Raw genomic sequence first — 8,655 nt, 5'->3', positions numbered from 1 at the left:
TATTCTCCGCTTTTAAATATTTCAGTTATCCAATTAGGGAGTGGAAACAATACCATGTGACTTAGTTGACCAACCTCATGCTGCAAATAGGAAACAGGAAATTGTGGAAATGAACAATCTGTGCCCAAGCTTTAGTCAGAAAATTGTTTGTCCAAACTCTTTGGAAAATATTTACAAATAGCCAAATACATTAGGATAGCTTCTTGTACAGTGTGTGAACAGGAAAAGAAACACTACATGCATTAGATAATTCATTCACAATGAGTAACCTGAAGAGGTATGGTCCTAACTGACACACACATGCTCAAATTCCCCATGGCTAATGCATCAGTATGTTTATATTGGGGCTATACATGGCAGCAGGAATTTAGACCGTATTTGAATGCTTTGTTGAAAATGAGAAACTACTGAAAGACCTTGCAAAGTGAATATGTTCCTTTAGACTGTGGTTATTAAAATCGGTCTTGCAGGCTGGATACATGCACTATATTTGAAAGACATTTACTGCTAATGGTGCGTGATTTCACAAAGCATAAATCTGCTGGTTGTTTGTTGAGACTCTTGGATAGCAGGAGTACAAGGGGGGGAGGCGGAAAATAGATAAAAACTTTAAATTACAATAGTTTATTGATTAGTAGTTTCTGGTGGTGCTCAGCATGGTACATACAAAACACAGTCACTGCGCCAAAGGCCTTATCCTCTAAAAAGACAAAACAGAGGGAGGGCAAGAGAAAAGCCAAATGGATACAATTTAAATAAATACATGCGCACACATGTACATATATATTATATACACACTGTCCCCAAGTATGCCATACAAGGTATTTGTTTAACAAAAAGGGAAGGCTTTTTCATTACAATACACGGCTTCTAGAGGCTTATTTTCAAGGGGGAAAATTCCCTAGGCAAAAATGTTCAGAACTTCAGTACTTACTGTTAGGCGCCTACATCTATATTTAGGTACCTCCAGGACTATTGATTTTCAGTGGGATTGTGCTTCTAGGTCATTAAAGGGTTTTTGAAGATCCCACTCTAAATAAATGGCCTGGTTTTCTAAGATGCTGAACACCTATAGGTCCAATTGTTGTCTCTAAGTTTAGTTTGAACTTTTTGGTATTAGCAGCCCTAGTTCACGTCTGTAGACTCTGTAGTAACTCTGTCATTTCTCCTCACTTGCTCCTCCTCTTCAGTTCACATTTCTAGAAAAATGTGGCTCTTAGAGTTCACATTTCTATTAGATATGAGTCCTATCCACACAGTTTGAATCCAGATCTGGATTTTGAACACCTCCAAGGGAATGTTCAAATTGGAGGGTGTAAGAGGTTCGGCCGGGGCTCGACCCTCCTGGGCAGGAGGGGAGCCACACCGACTCACCACTGGTGGAATAACAACCAGTTAGTTCAGGGGCTCAGGTCCTCTGGTGCAGGGGCTGAGCAAACAAATAGTTAGTTCTGGGCTCAGGCCCTCAGGCAGGGACTGAGCAATCAAACAGTTACAGCTCAGGCCCTTTGGGGTAGGGGCTGAGCAACACTCAGTTAGGGAGCTCAGGCCCTCTGGTGCAGGGGCTGAGCAAACAATCAGTTAGGTAGACTCAGGTTCCTACACCTGAGCATTAGGTGAGGGGGAAACCTGCCACCTGAGAGTGGGGTGGCAGGGGGGGACGCAGGCCCACCCACTCCACTGTGTCCCAGCCCGGGGCCCTAGCAGCGGCTCGTGTCGCTGCTGGTCAGTGGGGTGGCCAGACCGAAACACACTGACATCGGCTCACATGCGTCTGCAGCCTGACCGGGGTCGGCTCCCCCCGGGCTACTTCCTGGTTCCCCCTCAGGGCCTACCTCGTTGGTGCCGCTGGGTCCGGGCCAGTCCACCAGCATCGGTTCCTCTCGTCCGGGGCTTGGGGGCAGGTCCGGCAGCTCCTTGGGGAAATCCGGCCACTGGGGCTCCGGTGGCTCCTCCGGGTAACAACAGGGGCGGAGGGGCTCTGGGGGCTCCTCGCCTTCGTAGTTGGCATGGGGCAGGTCCGACGGCTCCTCCCAATACCAGGTGTGGGGGGGCTCCAGTGGCTCCTCCTCATAGTGGGCTCGGGGGAGCTCCGGCCAGTTAGGGCAATGGTCTCGGGTCTCAGCGGTCTCCCGGCCGCGAGCTCCCGGCGGCACGTCCGCTCCCTGCGGTGGCTGGGCCCCGAGTGAGCTCCAGCGGCTGGCCTTTATACTTCCTGTCCCGCTCCTTGACTTCCGGGGGGGCGGGAACAGGCGGCAGTGGCTCCGCCCACTCGGGTGCCTGCAAAGGTGCTCCCTCTGCTGGGCAGGAGGGGAGCCACACCGACTCACCACATAGGGTTTTGGTTCAGCCCAATTATAGAGAGAGGGGATACTTGCAAAATTTGGATCCTAGTTCAGTTGCCAAACACCCCTAAAGTCTGTAAGAATTTGATTTTCAAAACTATTTGTACCATCTAGTTTCTAATGGCTCTTGATAAATAAACAATATTTAGCACTCCTCTTCCCTTCACTACAGATGTAAACAGTATACTTGTGTGAGAGAGATGGGGACCTTATAGGATCCAGACCACCCAGGAGAAAGAGAAGGTTTATAAAGGTACCCACCCTAAATGCCTTCAAATATCAAACTGACAGAGAAAACACCTACAGGAGTGAAACATTACACAAAGGCAAAAACAACTTCCACTTCTTCAAAATGCAGCATGTACTATGAGAAAAACAAACAAACAAACAAAATTTCTCCTTCATTAGGAGCAAGTGAAATCCTGTGCTTGAAAACAGCCCAAGAATGTAAAGCCAGAATGAGACACTCATTAAATGTTTCTTCTTTAAAAAAAAATCTTCATCAAGGGAGTTCAATCTGTTTCTCTTTAGATCCCTAAGTTAAAGGGCCGTGTGGTAGGTTTCACATAAGGAACCTTTAACCATTCTACCTCTCTGGCTCACTGGAACTATAATATAGAAAAAAACGTGCATTTATTTGAAAAACAAATCTTGAAAGTTTAGCCATTAGCCTTGAGGCCTATAAAATCCTCTGGTTCAGTCTGCAGCCTCTCAGGGGTAAATCTATAGGTGCCAAATGTTGACCAGCTGCAGCTAGTGATGAATTTAGGGAATGGTACGGAGTTTAAAAAACAAGAAGACCAAATGAGATACATTTTACAATCAAAGCCCAAGCTTATGTTAAAAATTAGAATGCCTTTATAGACGCTTTTGTTTTTCCCCTGAGCCTTCTTAAATCAGCATGGCAGCTAACTCAGAACTAACGACCAAAGTGCACTGAGTATCGCTTGCAAGTTCTGGCTCGGTGAAAAACTGCAGGGTAGAATGTTGTGGGTTCCCCCCCCCCCAAGTATGTGACAGTAAGATAGACTCAAGATGAACACTCAGGGCCTGAGTCTCATCAATAACATAGCTCCTTTACAATGCTCTGACAGTATAACGGGGCCTTAAATTGGCCATACATTGAATTTACACCTATTTTTAAAGCCCTTTTGTATTGCCGGAGTGGTGTGAAGGGTCTAGTGTAAATGAGACTTATACCCTATGAATAAAGATTCATCAGATCCTACTAACAGTGCCTAGAGAGGTGTAGTGTTGGCTGCTATGGGCTTGTCTCCATTGGGAATGTAACTGGCATAACTAGGGGTACATCTACACTACAGCGGGGAGTTGATTTAAGATACGCAAATTCAGCTACGTGAATAGCGTAGCTGAATTCGACGTATTACAGCCGACTTACCCCGTTGTGAGGACGGCGGCAAAATCGACTTCTGTCGCTTTTTGTCGGCGGCGCTTACTACCACCTCCGCTGGTGGAGTTAGAGCGCCGATTCGGGGATCGATTGTCGCGTCCCGATGGGACGCGATAAATCGATCCCCGAGAGGTCGATTTCTACCCGCCGATTCAGGCGGGTAGTATAGACCAGGCCTTTAACAGAGTAACTATTCCACTATAACTATGCTGGTATAACTCCCCCATGTGGACACGCTATTCTGGAATAAGAATGATTTTATTCTGGAATAAATTTTGTGCTTCCAAAAATGACAATAATTTCAAATGGAGTAACTACTTCAGAATAAAGTCACCTATTTCAGAAGAGAGTGTCCACATGGGGAAGTTATACCAGCACAATGAGAACAGAACGATTATTCTGCTCTAGCTATGGCGGTCAATTTCCCCATGGAGATAAGACCCAAGTATTCTAGAAACTAATCCTACAAAATTGATTAGCAACCCTGGAACTGAAAGTTTGTGGTCTACAGGAGTTGCATTAGCCCAGTTTAGACTCTAATCCTGCAAAGAAAACGGGGTGGACCCAGGCATTGACTTCGATGGGGCTCTTCACAGGCACAAAGGACCACCGGTACAGATTGGTGTGCAGGACTGGGGCCTAGTCAGTATGGTAGGGCTTGATTCTGATCTCACCTACACCAATTTAAATCAGGAGTAATGACAAGTGTAAATCCCAGTGTACAGGAGATGAAACAGGGCCTATACTGTTTTTATAGAATATAAGGGCATTGAATGAGTCCTGGTCTTCAAAAATGCCCTTTGAAGACACTAGATCTTCTGCAATATTAGACTTGCACTGGTGCATGCTGTGCTCACCAAGCAACATTCTGCTGATACTGAGATTACAGAATGCTAAAGGCCAGTGGCAGGCCAGTCACAACGCCATGAAGCATTTGTAACATTTTCTGTATGTTCCAAAATACAAGTGATTTGGGCTCTTTTGTCACCTGCCACCCTCACATAAAGTTAACACACACACACACAAAAAACAGAAAATGAGACAATTCCAGGGTATTTTTCTGTTCAGATGCAAAGGAGAAAAAGTCTGAAGAAATTGGAAGCAAGGCTCAGTTCTGACCACTTCTAAATGCTTTAGGCTATTTATACCAGCTGAAGATCTGGCCCAAATTCAACAATTCAAGTATCATGAAAAAAAGATTGTTTTAGTTTGTGTTTAAGCAGACTTCAAGTTACTTGTGCTAAAACTTATAATGGCAAAATCTTGCTCTGTGTTGTGTGGGCAGGCATAGCCTATAATCCAAGTTTGATTTCTCTCTTTCTTTCTCTCCCAGATCCATGCTGTGTCCAGATCCTGTCATTTCTTCCTCCATCGTATTTTTAAAAGTCTTCTCCTCCCCTTTTCATTTCTGATAGCTAAATAGCATCCTATCTAATCCATGTCCTCATTGACTCATACATTGAGTACTGCAATCACCTCTTCTTTGATACCCACATTACCCCTTCAGTACATCCAACATGCCATCACCAGAATTGTTTCTCTCACCTGTTTTGACCATATAGCTGCCTCTTTGTCTCCCTCACTGGACCCCCGTTGTGCTCCAGATTAAGTTCAAGTTTCTCGTGCTTACTTTCAGGACCTCATATCACTGAAGTCCCAATGACTAGCCATTTTGTTTCCTTCTTCCATGTCTCTTCCTAAAACAAGGAACATTCCCCCACCCCCAAGCCCATTCACCGAACCTACCCCCTAAGGGAGATGTGAACCTAATAAATCACTGTAGCTCATGTCCCCTTCCACCACTCACAGGAGGAACTAGGTTAGAAGTCCTGGGAAAATCCTTCAAATCTAGCTCTGTGAGCAAATGGACCATTTATATTATATTTTAGGAAAACAATTAAAAAATAACCGCCACCAAATGGAGGCTTCCTTATTAGGGCAGCTAAAAAAGAAGGGACGAAAACAATTGACAAGTCCTGTGGCTAGTTACTAAGTGAACGTACAAAGTATTTCCAAGCTATGTCTCTAGGGGACAGTCCAAACCTAGAATAACAAGGCTATCCTAGTATCTCAGTGTAGAGGCACTTAAGTTAAATCCGAGGGAAAGAAAATGGATTCTTAGGGCTTGAATGTACTTCAACAGACTTTGGAGCTGAACTGTAGGTTGTTTACCTCACATACCTGTGTCTGGCTCTGCTTCCTGTGTCCTGGACATTGCCTAGTGGTAACACTGATGGGGGAGGGGGCCCTACATGTTTTCTACTTGCTTTCCAGACATTTACAGATAATGCGTGTTTCAAAAAGCTGAATGTTGAACTTTCCTCAAGATTATTTACAGTCACCGTCCAATGACGTTTTTACTGAAGTCAATAGTAAAACTCCCAGGGACTTCAATGGCAGCAGGATCAGGCCCAATATTGCTGTAAAACTGGTGTCCTCTACATTAACAAGATCAGCCAGCCTTTAAAAATGGCCAGTATACACGTGCATCTTGGATCAATAACAACCCAACGTTCTTAGCATTTTTTTAGGCTCATGAGAAAAATCAAATGCCTCATTTCATTTGTTTCTGATTTTTCTACCATCATAAATAACCTTGCTCAGAACAAACAAGCCCAACTGTGTATTTATCATGTTAATCTCCAAATAAAATTCATACTAATGTTCTTATAACCTATTCTTCCAAAACGCTTTTACGTGCTTTATAAACACTATTAATCATCCACAAAATGTCAGTGGCATTAGCAAAGCACGCAACATATTTGGAACGTTTGCAGCGTAACAGCTTTAATTATAAAGGTCAACATCTCCACATTAACTCCATCAAAATAAATGGGTAATTTTCCTTTAAAAATACACAAAATAGCTTCTCTACGAGATCCCATGTGGCGACTGAATCCGACATCTGTAAAAGAAAGCATGGAGCTGCATGTATAATATCACAAAGCTGCATGCAAAAGATCAAAGAGGGTATTTGCTTATGTTAGCTCACATCTAGGAAAATGTCAAAACCATGAACCACACCAACACATCCAAATCAAGCTCTTACAAATGAAGCATTTTTTTTAATGGACATATTAGCTCTTATCCAGCTGAGGGAGGAATCCAGCTGATCTGCCCGGTGTTCTGAGGAACTCTGTAACTAAATAGAAACACCTCCCCACTCCCACCTTCCTACTCATTTCTCTTTTGTTAGCAGTGATAGTGGATCGCTTCCATTGGGCATAAAGACTGGAAAGTGACCTCTTCTGAAGACAAGCCCATACTACTAATCAAATGGCAGGGAGCTGTCATCACTTCTCTCCCTCCTCCAACACTTTGTCTGGGGTTCACTATCCAAGGTGTTGCACCTCATCCCCCAGTCTCTTTTGCCAAATTCTTGGAAATGAGCCACTGGACTGCCATAAAAGTGTGATCTCAAAATTTTAAAAATAGAGGTCTAGAAAACCAATAAAACTCACTTCTTCCATACAGCTCACACTCAGCTGAAATCCACCCTTCTCCCCAGTAATACATAATGAAAAATTATGCTCTAAAATACAACTTTCCCCTGGGTGTCCCAGTGGATTTCATATCTGGTTTGTCTTACCTTTATATTGAGCTTGTGGATACCATGGGGTAAACAATGCATCTTCTTCAGTGTAGTTTTACACAACTGAGGATTCTTTGCTGACTTAAATAATAAAGAATAATCAAAAGAATTCACATACCGGAGACTCTCATACTTCCAGCCTGACCTGCTGGAAATAATAGTTTTAACCACAATTGCAACCAAGCCAAAAGGCATTATTTACAGCTGGGCTGAAACTACAAGCCCAGTGGGCCCATCCTTTTTTGAATTCAGAGGTTTTCAGAGGTTTTTTCCCCCAATCCATTTCTAGTATTATTTAGGGGGAGAGCAAGGGAATATGGATCTACTGTGGTCCCACAGGGGGTCAGTCCTGGGTCCGATACTATTCATATGTTCACTTCCATTATCCAAGTCATTAATGGCGAGAATGCTTATAAAATCTGCGGAGGTCACCAAGCTGGGAGGCTTGGTCTGAAATCAACAAAATGAAATTCAATAAAGACAAGTGAAAAGTACTACACTTAGGAAGGAAAAATCAAATGCACAACTACAAAATGAGAATAAGTGGCCAGAAGGTAGTACTGCTGAAAAGGATGTGGGTGTTTTTGTGGATCACAAATTGAATACGAGTCAACAATGTGATGCATCTGCAAAAAGATGAAATTGTTCTGGGGTGTATTAACAGAAGCGTTGTACGTAAGCAGGCCGCTCTAACTTTTTTGCTGCCCCAAGCAGCAAAAAAAAGAGCCGCCCCGCCGAGCCCCCCCACCCCACCCCCCGCCGAGCGCCACACCACTGGAACTCCCCCCCCCCCGAGCACCACGCCCCCGGAACCCCTCCCCGAGCGCCACGCCGCCGGACCCCCCCCCCGAGCGCCACGCCCCACGCTGCCCCCCCCCACCCGAGTGGCCCCCCCTGCAGAATGCTGCGCCGTGCTGCCCCCCGCCACCCCAAGATTGGCCGCCCCTTACCAGGTGCCGCCCAAAGCATGTGCTTGGTTGCCCGGTGCCTGGAGCCGGCCCTGTATGTAAGACATGGGAGGTAATTGTCCCACTCTACCCGGCACTGGTGAGGCCTGAGCTGGAGCACTGTGTCCAATTCTAGGTATCACAATTTAGGAAAGATGTGGACAAATTAGAGAGAATCCAGAGGCGAGCAACAAAATGATAAAAGCTTTAGAAAACCTGACCTCTAAAGAAAGGTTAAAAAACCTGGGCATGTTCAGTCTTGAGAAAAGCAGACTGAGGGAGTACCTGATATCAGCCTTCAAATATGTAAAGGGCTATTCTAAAGAGAACTGTGATCATGTTGCTCTACCTTCAGAGGAA

At 44.7% G+C, this 8,655-nt stretch overlaps 1 long non-coding RNA gene across 1 annotated transcript; it reads right to left on the bottom strand.

Annotated features, from left to right (window-relative positions):
* Window positions 1–3,797: 3,797 nt before the first annotated feature.
* Window positions 3,798–7,601, bottom strand: LOC135982480 (uncharacterized). Its single transcript, XR_010599865.1, has 2 exons — window positions 7,346–7,601; window positions 3,798–6,661 (listed from the first exon to the last, which is right to left on the bottom strand). It is a non-coding gene; the product is annotated as an uncharacterized LOC135982480 (long non-coding RNA).
* Between the last annotated feature and the right edge of the window lie 1,054 nt (window positions 7,602–8,655).

This window comes from Chrysemys picta, chromosome 3 (assembly GCF_011386835.1).
Source record: "Chrysemys picta bellii isolate R12L10 chromosome 3, ASM1138683v2, whole genome shotgun sequence".
NCBI lineage: Eukaryota > Metazoa > Chordata > Testudines > Emydidae > Chrysemys > Chrysemys picta.
Note: the sequence above shows the minus strand (reverse complement) of the source record. Positions and strands in the feature narration are given on the sequence as shown.